The following is a 13,661-nucleotide window of genomic DNA, read 5'->3' on the forward strand; positions in this document are numbered from 1 at the left end:
AAGCTGTATAGCTGTATCTTGGAAAAATATCTAGTCAAATATTATTTACAGTCATCATGGCAAAGATAAAATATCAGTTATTAGTTATTATTAAAACTATTATGTTTAGAAATGTGTTGAAAAAAAAATATCTTCGTTAAACAGAAACTGAGGGAAAAAATAAACAGGGGGCTAATAATTCAGTGGGGCTAATAATTCTGACTTCAACTGTATGGACAAGTTTAAAATTACTTTCTTGCTAGTCACTATCTAGCAACAGCGCCCCCACAGGCCGTCCCTGTGTTTACACTATAGGAGTCAGAATCCAACAACCAACCTGTCTTAAATTTTAAGGTCACTGCTGAGTCTTGTTTGTAGTCGTCCTCACAGGATTTATAGTGCATTTGTATGCACATTTAATGATATAAATATATTATGTAGCAATATTCCTCCTGGTTACTACTTGTTATGCCCTGTGTGGCTCAGAGGATGAAAAGGGCAAAACATTCATTCATTCATTTTCAGCTTAGTCTCTTTATTAATCAGGGCTCACCACAGCGGAATGAACTGCCAACTTATCCAGCACATGTTTACACAGCAGATGAGCACCCTGAGAAAACCCACGCTAACACAGGGAGAACATGCAAACTCCACACAGAAATGCAAAGCCGAGCCGAGGCTCGAACCAGCGATCTTCTTGCTGTGAGGCAATCGTACTATTCACTGCGCCACTGTAATGCCCTAACGCCTAATATTATTTAAAAACAATTATTTAATAATGTAATCATTATTCAATTTATATTTTTAATATAATAGAAGGGTTATCATGGAGACTCAAAATCTACCAGCACTTCTACACTGTTAAAAAAAAAATCCTTGGTTGCCTTAAATTTTTAAGCTGAAACAACCCCCTGAGTCCAACCTAGGATGTTCCAGAAAGCATAATGTGCTGCAATTTAAGAAAGCACATGCAATTACAAAAAAACATCAGCAAATTAAGAAAAGATCTTCATCCGTTTGACAGCACACTTGCTACAAATCATCACAATGCAAACACATTTCCAAAAATGTGTTGCATTTTCACAAACGCAAACAATCAATAAACACTGCATTTTCTCACAATGCAAAAACAACGGAACGCAATGGAAATGTTTCAAGGGGACTTAAAAACGTGACGGACGCCGCGACTATTGCTCAGTGAAGTTGTAGGTGATCTTGGAAAGGTGAGTTTTTTGTTTGTTTCAAGAGTTCACACTTAGCTGATGACTGATTATAAAGCTTGTTGTCCAGGGAGAGAGCCCTGAGCTCATAAGATCCTCCAGCCTGGGGCTGCCTCCCGTTTGCAAGGCAACAGTGGAGTTTGAGCTCAGGTAGATCTCGAGAACTCCTCTGCTAATGAACAGACAGTGATTGCTCTTAAGAGATAACTACTTGTAGAAGCATGTCTATGGTGTCGATTTGGATTAGTCAATTAACTTAAGTTGCATATTTTTGGATGGTGGAAGCCGAGTAACCCGGGGGAACCCACGTGAGCATGGGGAGAACGTGTAAAGAAATGTCCGCTGGCTTGGTAAGGACTAGAACCAGTGATGTTCTTGCTGTGAGGCAACAGTGCTAACCACTGGGCCACTGTGCCACCCATCTATGAAAGGAGGAGAAGTAGGGGTGGAAGTGGAGATTCTTCAAAACAAAGATGGCTGTGATATGGAACTCAGAGTATTTATAGTGGCTTAGGAATCGTCTGATTGGTGAATCATAAATTGGATAATTCGGGACCAGCCGCAAGCAATCATAAGCACGTGATCCTCTCGAAAATAGTTTATAAATAAACTTCACTTATTTTAATATCCTGATTCCCATGTCTTTAGTATTTATTAGCCTAAATAACCATAACCTAAATAGCATCACGTTTTTGGGTCCCCTTGAAACATTTCCATAGTGTTGTAAATAAAAGCATCACTTTTTTTATGTGTATGCGTTGTGATGCAAATATTTTCTTAATTTGCTGGTGTTTTTTGTAATTACACAGGTTTTCTTAAATTACAGCAAGTTAAGCTCTCTTAGCCACAGTATAAAACAGCTTGCGTAACTTATAAAATTAAGTTATAACATGATTAACTTTAATTTAATAAGTTACAATGAACTAAAACATATGCTGTCATGACTAATATTGATCATATCATTTTTTAGAGTGTAGATTCATCCATATACTCAAATGCAACATTCATTGTAATGCAACCTCATTAATAATATTTCCAATAATCTGTCATCTAATTAAGACCATCATCTATAAATATAAATAAATTGTTTAATTAAAAAAAAAACGTTTCCCCTCCACATTTAGCTCTTTGCTCTTCTGATTTAAGATGCAGATAAGGTTGAAACCTCTTTAAGGTGTTGGACTCCAAGACGCCAGCTTGGTTTATAGGGGCTAACCTTCTGACCTCAGCTTATTGGGTGACACTGAGGTCAAGAAGTGACCTTGGGGTCAAGTGAGGTCATAAACTTTGTCTGGCAAACTCGGTTGAAAACACTGGCACATCAACTGAGGTGTGCTAAAACTGGCCAAAATATAAGAAAGTCCTTTGGACAGATCTAAGCAATGCTGTAAAAAACTGTCTCCTATCTTTATATAACAGTCAGTATATATAGTATTTTTGAATGTGCCTGAGGTGAAGCGTGAGGTTACATGTTCATTTTGGACACAAAGTGATTATTGATTTGCAACTTAGTCGTGACTTATTTAGAAAATCCATTGTTGTTGCGTCACTGATGTGTCATGGTTATTGATTGCATTCTAGGGTGTAGGCTTGCAAGCACCGGACTGAGCCTGAGGGGTCAGCAATAGAAACACACTCTCTCCATCTCTCTTTTTTTCTGCTTTTGTTAAACAGTACTTGAGCTTTTCAATTCAATCCACCTTTGTTTCTATAGCGCTTTTACAATGTAGATTGTGTCAAAGCAGCCTCGCATAGAAGATTGTATATTAAAGTAAACTGAAACAGTGTCAGTCCAGTTTTCAGAGTTTAACTTCAGTTCAGTTTATTTCGTTTAGTGTGGTTTAATGTTCACTGCTGAGAGTCCAGCTTTTAACATGAACCTTTTGTTGCTTTAATAAATAATAAAATACTAATAAAGTTGTGAAATAATATAAATTCAGTTTTATTGTTTACAAAAACTGTTAACATTACTAATTTATTTAAACTAACAGGAATAAGTGATGAATGACACAATTTTATTGTAATTTGAATTCTCAGTTATCATTAGCTTATTAAATTTCTACTGTTTATTGATATTTAACTACAGATGCATCCTTTGACTATAACATATTAGCAAATATTTAAATATTAGGAAATATTTTTAAATAAAAAAAATTAACTAAGGTGGTTTAGAAGCATCTTTCATTTTTATTTCGTGTTAACTAAACTTTAATGCATAGAACATTTTTCTAATTTGTAAGTTGTTTTTTGAGGTGTTACCGCTTAATATTTTTAGTTTTAGATAGCTATCAGAACATAAAATAAACTTAAAGGGATAGTTTGCCCCAAAATGTAAAGTAAAATCATTGACTTCCATCTTGGGAAAAAAAAAAAAAAAACTTCAAACACTATGGGAATCAGTGTTTACAGGTTTTCAACATTTTTCTAAATATCTTCTTTTGTGTTTAATATAAGAAAGAATGCCATGAAGGTTTGAAACAAGTAAGTGATGAAAGAACTATCCCTTTAAATTATTATATGTCTGTCATAATAAAACAGTTATTAACTGTTCTGAGAGTTCAAGATGTTCAATATCCTATCAGCAACTTTCATGCTGAAACATAAAAACCCTAACAATGCTCATTTTGCCTAGTGAAAAAGAGGACAGCATGAGGCCGGGAAATGAAAGGTAGATCTTCACTCATTGAAGCGGGTCGCAGCTCGTGGGTGTTACGTAAGTCTAGATCAGTATTGTCTTCAGTTTTCATAGTCAACAATTGAGTGCTGCTTGCAGGCTCTGTGTTGAGTCAGCTCTGACCCGGCACTTCTGTCCTGCTAGGCCTCTACTACATTAACTTGTGCAGGTCAGGTTCTTTGTATGACACTGACCCTGGGCCCCAACAAAAAGAGAGCTGGATTACAAGCAAAGGCAGCTGCTGATTTAGTCCAAGCTGACGCTACATTGGTCTCAGCTTTTCCATAACCGCTAAATCCTTCTGCCGTGCGTTCTTACCAGGAGGCTCACGCTCACAGTCCAGATAAAACTTCTAGAAGGAAATGAACATGTGCCTATAGCTTGGTTTTAGGGTGCTTAATATCATATTATCATATATAGAGAGTATAAGTCTGTGTATCTTTTGGTCATTCAGGTTTCTTTTAGAAACCGGTATTGAAAAACAAAAAAGAGCCATTATTTGATTTTTGTTTTTCAATAAAACACGTATTGAATGATGAAAATGAAAAATTAAATGAAAAACGTATTTTAAAAAAAAGGTTTTATTTTCATTTTATATTTCAATTAAAAAAAACTAAAATTACCAGAAAGCAAAACTGAAAAAAAATATAATAAACTATAATACATTCGTTACTACACTTTAGTAGACTCAAACAATGTAAAAACTTGACTCTAGTGCTGCCTTGCATCAAAGGTCTAAGGTTTGAACTACATGACATCATGGACACCATGGAAGTCAAGTTCAGAGTGTGCCTTTTGGGACACGACCAGAAAGGCATCCTGGCTCAAACCTGGACTTTCTTGCTGTGTGGCTATTGTGCTAACCACCGACCCACCATACCACCTCTCCCCAGAATTCATCCACTGGATAAAACAAGCTTATTAGCATTAACAAATGACTTTCAGCAGATCATGAATAATCACAAAAAGAGTCTTTTCTGCAGCAATATTACAGTCCTATATTGAATATCAGTGTAGAGTGGGAAATACAAAGAGAAAATAATCTGGATGAACAAAATATCTGTGAACTCAAAAGAGCTTTGGCCACAGATATGCTTTTGATACTAATGCTACTTTAAAATACCTGGAGTAACACTTTCATGTCGAATAAAAAATAAGCACGAAGCAAATTTACTCCAGGTTGCAAAGAATTCTTAGTTTGCTGCCCTCACTTTTATGCTGCCTAGGTCGCCTCCATGGGCGCGCCGGCCCTGCTTGTGTCTCATTGCAGTCATGACACACCTATCTGGCCCAGTTCAGGCCAGTTATGTGTTATTAACTTGGCTGAGACTTGGCCCAGATATAGTCCATGTTTGGCCCTTGTATGGAAGCCAAACTTGGTTCAGTCATGTACTGTGATTCACTGCAGCATGTGGGCCAAGCAAAAGCTTGATTGTGTGGCCCAGACCTGGGCCAGAGAAATTTTGCTATGTGAGGTGGGAAATACAAAGAGAAAATAATCCATATGAACACAAAAAAAAACTGTGAACTGTGAGCTTTGGCCACAGATATGCTTTTGAGACTAATTCTACTTTAAAATACCAAGAATAACAGTTTCAAGCGGAATGAAAAAAAACAATTAAGCACAAAGCCAAATGTATGTCTCACTCAGTTTTCACTATTGATTATTTTTGTATAGATGGATTATTTGTGGGATATCACAACCTTATCTTTTAAATGATTTTTCAATTCTATTAAAGGGAAGTTCCTAAACCTGGACCCTCATTGTGCAACCCCAATTGTGCAACCCACAAACTGAAAAGCAAAAGTCACACTTTAATAAAAGAAATGATAATGCACCTTGTAAAGTAACGTGTAAACTCAGACACAGTGTTCTGTTCACCTTCTCTGTCATCTCTGTCCATTGTGTTTCACCAGTGACATCCCTGATGTCTTGTGCCGTTTTAAAGGCCTTTTTGTGGTGGAAATATGACTGAGCGTCTTTGCAATGTTCCCATCTGGAGCAGCGGCGAGGACACTGACCTGGAGCCTCTTCAGGAAAAATAAAGAAGACTAGTTTCCTCTTTTTTTGTTTGTACAAATAAATTGTACGGTTGTGTAACGGGCACAGTACACATGTGGGAACTGTTTTCTTTTCCTTTGCAACTAAGGGTAAGTGGAAGGTGTTCGATAAAATCAATCTCAGAAGTTGAAAATCATTTTATTTTAATTCATTCATTCATTCATTTTCCTTCGGCTTAGTTGCTTTACTCACCAGCGGTCTCCACAGCAGAATGGACCACCAACCATTTTATGCAGCGGCTTCCCTTCCAGCTGTAAACCAGTTCTGAAAAACACCCACTCTCACATTCACACACAAATACACTATGGCCAACCAATACACAATAGCTAACCCAATTTACTTATAGCGTATGTGTTTGGACTGTGGGGGAAACCAGAGCACCCCGAGGAAACCCACATCAACACGAGGAGAACATACAAACTCCACACAGAAATGCCAACTGACCCAGCCTGGAGTTGAACCAGTGACTTGCTGTGAGGCGACAGTGCTAACCACTGGGCCACCGTGCTGCTATTTTATTTTACTCTAGCTCTTAATAATAAATGGGCATACACCTAACAAAAAAGACTTTCAAATATATATTTCTCAGCTGAGACACATTAATCCAATAATAACCACTTAATGCATAAACACAAAAGTGCTTAGTTTTCCATCCAAAAGTGTCAGTCATAATGTAGAATAAAGGCGACGGTATAAATCCAAACATTCACACCCATCTGTGACCAGAGCAACCAAGCAAACAGGACTAGTGAAGGGAACAGCTGCAGCGGGAGCTCTCACAGCTATATTGACACGTACAAGTCAGAGGCCTCAGTTGTTTTGCAGCACGGCTGTGGATAAGCAGGGGAGAACTTGATAGTATGAGATTTCTCAAGCTGGTTGAGGTCTCTGGGTTTGCGGCTCCCAGGATAGGCTGCATACCTCCAGGTCTGTCCACACTTCAGCCACAGGGCCAAAGGTTCAAGTTCCTGATGGTTAAGTGCAGTGTCATTTCTTGTGTTAGTAAGCTGTGTTACTTTTTGTGCAACAGTAGTAAAAGCACAAGCACACACACGTTTTCACAGTCACCTTGATATCAAAATGAAAGTTTTTGTTTGTTAGCATCAATATCCTAAAGTTAATGTTAACTTAAAGTTCGGTCCCACTTTATATTAAGTGTCCTTAACTACTATGTACTTGCATCAAAAAATAAATACAATGTACTTACTGTGTTCGTAATGTATTTGAGAACATTTGTGGTGCTCTTGAGTTGGGATAGGGGTAGGGTTATACACAGGTTTGGTGGTTTGGGTAGGTTTAAGGGTGGGTTAAGGTGTCAGAGATGGTCAACAGTGTGTTTACAAATGTAATTACAGAAGTTATTTACAGATGTAATTACATATAGGTATTTAATCAAGCATAAGTACACAGTAAATACATGTATTTACACAATAAGAACAAATGATTAATTTCTTTGTAAGTACATATTAGTTAAGGACACCTAATATAAAGTGGGACCTAATGGTCTCTATATAGAGTGCTCCAAATCAAAGACAAAACTCATGCCTATCATACACTCACCGGCCCTTTATTAGGTACACCTTACTAATACTGGGTTGGACACCCTTTTGCCTTCAGAACTGCTTTTATCCTTTATGGCATACATTTAACAGGGTACTGGAAATATTCCTCACAGGTTTCGGTCCATATTGACATGATAGCATCACACAGTTGCAGCAGATTTGTTGGCTGCACATCCAAGATGTGAATCTCCTGTTTAACCACATCCCAAAGGTGCTCTGTTGGATTAAGTTCTGGTGACTGTAGAGGCCATTTGAGTACAGTGAACTCATTATCATGTTCAAGAAACCAGTCTGAGATGATTCACATTTTATAACATGGTGCGTTATCCTGCTGGAAGTAGCCATCAGATGATGGGTACACAATGGTCATAATGGGATGGACATGGTCAGCAACAATACTCAGGTAGGCTGTGTCGTTGACACGATGCTCAATTGATACTAATGAAAATATCCCCCACACCATTACACCACCACCCTGAACCATCGATACATAGCAAGATGGTACCATGCTCTCCTGTTGTTGATGCCAAATTCTGACCCTACCATCCAAATGCCGCAGCAGAAATCAAGACTCATCAGATCAGGCAACATTTTTCCAATCTTCTATTGTCCAATTTTGATGAGTCTGTGCGAATGGTAGCTTCCTGCAAATTGTTTCCTGTTCTTAACAGACAGAAGTGGCACCCGGTGTGGTCCTTTGCTACTGTAGCCCATCCGCCTCAAGGTTGGACGTGTTGTGCATTCAGAAATGTTCTTCTAGTTTCCTCAGTAATGAATGATTATTTTAGTTACTGTTGCCTTTCTGTCAGCAGGAACCAGTCTGGCCATTTTCCGTGTGGAGTTAGCATGTTCTCTATGCGTTCGCGTGGGTTTCCTCCAGGTGCTCCGGTTTCCCCCACAGTCCAAAGACATGCAGTACAGGTGAATTGGGAGGGGTAAATTGTCTATAGTGTTTGAGTGTGAGTGTGTATGGACATTTACCAGAGATAGGTTGTGGCTGGAAGGAAATCCACTGCGTGAAACATGTGCTGGATAAGTTGGTAGTTCATTCCGCTGTGACGACCCCGGATTAATAAAAGAACTAAGCCGAAAAGAAAATGAATGAATGAATGCTCTACATAGAGTATAACAGATTCAGATGTGGTTTCCACTGGGCTAAATAAAGTCACAATTTGCTCTGATTAGTGACAGGTAGGGCAAGCACAGATCACAAAATGTATAAGAGTCATTTCAATCACATTGAATGCTGTATTTTAAAGCATTGGAATGGTTAGACAGACTGAGTAATGCTATTATATGTGGTGGCTGCTGTGAGTAAGATGCACTTTAGCGCAGAGACAGTGGCTAGATGAAGAATAGAGAATAAAAAGCCATAACAAATTTCAGATTGAGGCACCATTCATATTACACAGGCAGGAGAATTATGGTAGAATGTTGCTGTACTTCTAGTTCAGTTTAAAACAAATGTCACTGTTGAAGTTCAGTTCAGTTTAATTCAGCTGTTTGTTACAAATGTCACTGTTGAAGGCTGATCCACTGAAAAGCAGCTCCATCAGCCCCAACCAAGCAAGCCAGAAGCAACAGTGCCAAGGAACCAAAACTCTACCAACTGATGGAAGTAGAAAACAAACCTTGGGAGAAACCAGGCTCAGCTGGGGTGAAATGTAAAGGGGCAGAGCTGCAGTCTAAAATGCCAGAGGGTTTTAGAACGCTGAGCATCTACAGTATGATGGAGAAGCTTCAGATCCAAGTACAGTAGGTCACAGGCCGTTCAGACAAGCCTGCGGGGTCAATGCAGAGACTTGATGGTCACTGGTGTCTTTGCAGGTATCAGTCTTGAGCTCATCGATGACCATGACAACCATCTGCTCTGGATACGTTCTGGATCCAAGATTATATAAATCTCGAATAATGAGAAACCAACAGACTAATGTCCAGTTCAGACTACTTGATTTTAGCCTTGATTTTGACTCGCCAACAGGTTTTCAGACAGATTCCTGAAATCACAGGCAAATCAGTGCTCGTTCACATGAGTAACAATCACACAGTATGAACTATCAAAGACGCGATCTGAAAGAATCACAGATGAGTCTCCAATACCCATTAAATATTTGGCATGCTAAATATCTGGAGCTGTCGGCGATTCAAATCATGCCATGTGAAATGTGTTCCGTTTGAAAATAATATTGGCAATTACCTGCAGCCAATGAGAACGCAGTATCCACTAGTATGGGTATCTGCAGGCCAGTGAGAGGATGGGGGAGAAGTTTAAAGTGCTTCTTTTCAGTCTATTTGGACCTAAGAAATTGAGAAAAAACTTGATAGAAATTTAGCAGGAGCACTCGTGTCTGTTTGATGTGTCATCTGAGCAATATCACAACCGGGTCAAACATAAAAAAAAGTCAAGGAGAAATTGCTATTTCCCTTTAAAGGCCAGGTGAGCAAAATAAGTCCATATTTTACCCCACTAAAGGCTTCTTTCTCATTATGTAGTTAAAAAAAAAGATATTCTACGTAACCTTGCGTTGTTTCTATGTCACTTTTCACATGTGTTTGGTTGTGAGACGTAGTTTGTGGACTAAGACACAGTTGTCGGAGATTCTTCCTATTGTAAAGTCATGCAATGTGATCCATCTTGCAGTGTAAACACTGCTGTGACAAAACGCTACCCCAGATAGTCATGCAGTGTGAAAACATCTGTGACATGACTACATTGAAAATCCTGCAGTCTGAGCTTAGCATGACAAGAGTATAAATGACAGTTAAATTACGATGTATTTTGGGAAGTCTTCCTGTCTGCAGTTGCCCTGATTAATCGAGCGCAGTGATAGTTGAGTCAGGTCATGGAGTCTTTATAATACAACCCAATTTAATCCTCCTCTTCTATATTTTCCTAGCTTATGGTTCTGGGGGGTTAAAGCAGAACTGTTGAATGTGCTAATAACCATGATGCGAGAACCTCCATTATGAACATAATAGCTTTCCAAAGTCCCATCTGAAATGCAGCCTCACAATCATTTGGATGTTTTAGACTTCAAAGTAAAAAAGGGAGGAGCTACTCAATATAACCTGCACTTGCATCAGGTTCATTCACTTTATATCAAATAACTCTTAGAAGAAAGTTGTAAATTTTTAGGCTCCTCAATTTAACCTATTTGTGCCCAAATTTTTCAAAATGGTTTCATGCATGTAGCTTTGTTAATAGCGTCCTATATGAACATGTTTTGCATTTATTATATCTATGTTATTGATTTTTTACAAGAAAATCATATTTGAATATTGCCAGTGGGCAAATATATAAGAACTCTTCAATGTTAAATTTTAATAGCAGGTGAACATTTGGCATTCTAACTCAAAACAACTGCTTTCAAAAGATCAATTCATATCAATGAATCCATTCATTATGTTTAAAATAAGAAAACCATTTGATATAAACCCCCTGAAAATTATCGATCATTTCATGAATTTCATGAACATGAAACCAGTGGGAGAAGTACCTGGTCCTCTAAGGATTTGGCTGTGGATAAATTGTGTATGAAAAAGGCTACTTTAAAGAAAAGAAATGAGTTAAATGGTTAAGTTATATTTAGATGGGGTATTATGAAAGCAAAAAATATTAAACACAACCAATAAACTTGATTTATTAACTTATTGACACAGTATACCCTAATTCCCCATGATTTATGTACTTACAAGGTATTTGCCCTCCAGCTATAACTATAGTTGCCACTTGAACTTTTGACAAAGTATACAACAAACTATAGATTTCTTGAAAGATTTGTTTGAGACACTCATGATTATGTTGATATGAAGAGTTCAGATGCAAAAACCTCTAAATGCCGTCTGAAATGTTCTCCTAAAATGACCATTTTTGTCAGCTTCCTAATGTTTATGTTCAGTTATTTCACTTTAAAGGCAATGTAAATAACTTATTTGTCACTATAAAAGTAAAATTACTGAACCTACTCACAGGAGTCGAAGAAAAATGCTAATTTTAGAAGAAAATATCAGATGGCTTTTAGAGGTTTTTGCATCTAAACTCTGCATATACTGTACATTTGTGAGAGAAAAAAAAATTGTAACATGAAATTTGCCTTTTATTTGGGAGAGTTTGCATCCATTTTGCATCCTGGAATTAGGGGTAGGAAGTTGAAGGCCTCATGTGACAGGAAATAAATCAATTACTTTTTTCCTTTTTTTAAATCTTTTATTTGGTTGTTTGCTTGCATGTCATTGAGAAATTAAGCATGGATCACATATAGAAAATTACTCATAAAAGGAAAATGGCATCTATGAACTTAAGCAGGTTAATGCATCTTTTTGAGAATTCTGCTTAATAAAAATAGTTTTGTGATGTTCATTTTGTTATGTGCAGACAGCTGTGGTACTTTAAACTATGCTTTACTACTTAAATGCATTCAGCACCTACAGTCTTTATTCTCAGCTATTCCCTCAGTGACACTGAAGATTCGTATTTGAGCTCCAGCAGAGTGTCAGTATTGAGAGCTCAGGGGTGGCCATGTGCTGTGAATTATTCATCATATGAAGACTGTGACTGCGCTGTACTAAGGGATGACAATTCACACTGTGCCACATATACAGCTGTTATGTCAGTGGATGATTAATACGACACTATATCGAGTGTGCGACTGCAGAGGTTTGTGCATGTGGAGCTGGTAGAAGAACGCATTGCAGCTTTAGTGGAGAGTAACATCTCTTGACCTGTAGATATAAATATATCTAGAACTATTGAAGTTTTGTATACATAACTGAAAGAAATTTTATATAAAATGTAATTTGCAAAGAGATTTTAAACAGGGGTTCGAGGCTACAAGGTACTGTTTGTGGCCCATGGGAATGTTGAGGGAAAGCATAAAGTTGTTTAATTAATAAAATTCATTCATTTATTTGTTTTCTTTTCGACTTAGTCCCTTTATTAATCAGGAGGCGCGACAGCGGAATGACCCACCAACTTATCCAGCATATGTTTTACACAGCAGATGCCCTTCCAGCTGCAACCCATCACTGGGAAACACCCATACACTCTCATTCACACACACATACATTATGGACAATTTAGCTTAACCAATTCACCTATAGCGCATGTCTTTGGACTTGTGGGGGAAACCAGCACCCAGCACCCAGAGGAAACTCACGCGAACATGGGGAGAACATGCAAACCACACAGAAATGCCAACGGACCCAGCCGAGGCTTGAACCAGCGACCATCTTGCTGTGAGGCAACAGCGCTACCCACTGCTCCACTATGCCGCAATAATAAAGTTATAATTTTTTTTTTTTAGAAAGTGTATTAAAAAAACGTAATAATACATCTTGAACCAAATTTGATCAAAATAAGTGTATAAATGTATATTTTTTAATTATGCTTAATAATTGTAATATTTAATCTAAATAATACCAAATAAAATAATTGTTAATAAAAATGGTATAATAATTATAAAATACACTAATTGTTTATAATAAATAATTACGATAATAAATGATTCTAAATGCTTCATAATGATAATAATAATCCATTATATTAATAATAAAATCAAATAATTGAAAAAATCTGTAGATTTATAACCAAGAACCACGACATGGTAGCTCAGTGGTTAGCACTGCCGGAATATGCCGGAATATTTGGCGGTTCATTCCGCTGTAGCAAATTCTGACAAACAAGGGACTAAGCCGAAGGGAAAAAATGAATTAATGACTAATAAATCATTAGTTTAATAATAAAAATATAATGAATGAAAATAAACTAATTGAGTAAATAAATGAACAAATACAGTACTTTAATTAGTATAAAAATATCAATGTGTCTTAATAGCTTGTATCTTTTATGCAAAAGGTGGTTCCAAATATGTATTTTAACTTGTATCCTTATAATGAAGAAAACTGATAACGTGTAACCATTGAATTAGACAGGAAAAAACAAACATTATGCAAGTAAATAGTTACAGTTTTCCTGCTTTATGTTTTGAGGAAACAACTATTTTACATTTTGTCAGTTTAGTGACAAATTCAAATGAATTCAGTCGTACAAAAATGTACGATTTTCAAAAGGAGGCGTGGCACCAATCCCCACCCCTAAACCCAATTGTCAATGGGGATAAGCCAATTGGAATGAGATCGTAAGAATTCATATGAATTAGAAACTA

This window comes from Danio aesculapii, chromosome 5, assembly GCF_903798145.1.
Source record: "Danio aesculapii chromosome 5, fDanAes4.1, whole genome shotgun sequence".
NCBI lineage: Eukaryota > Metazoa > Chordata > Actinopteri > Cypriniformes > Danionidae > Danio > Danio aesculapii.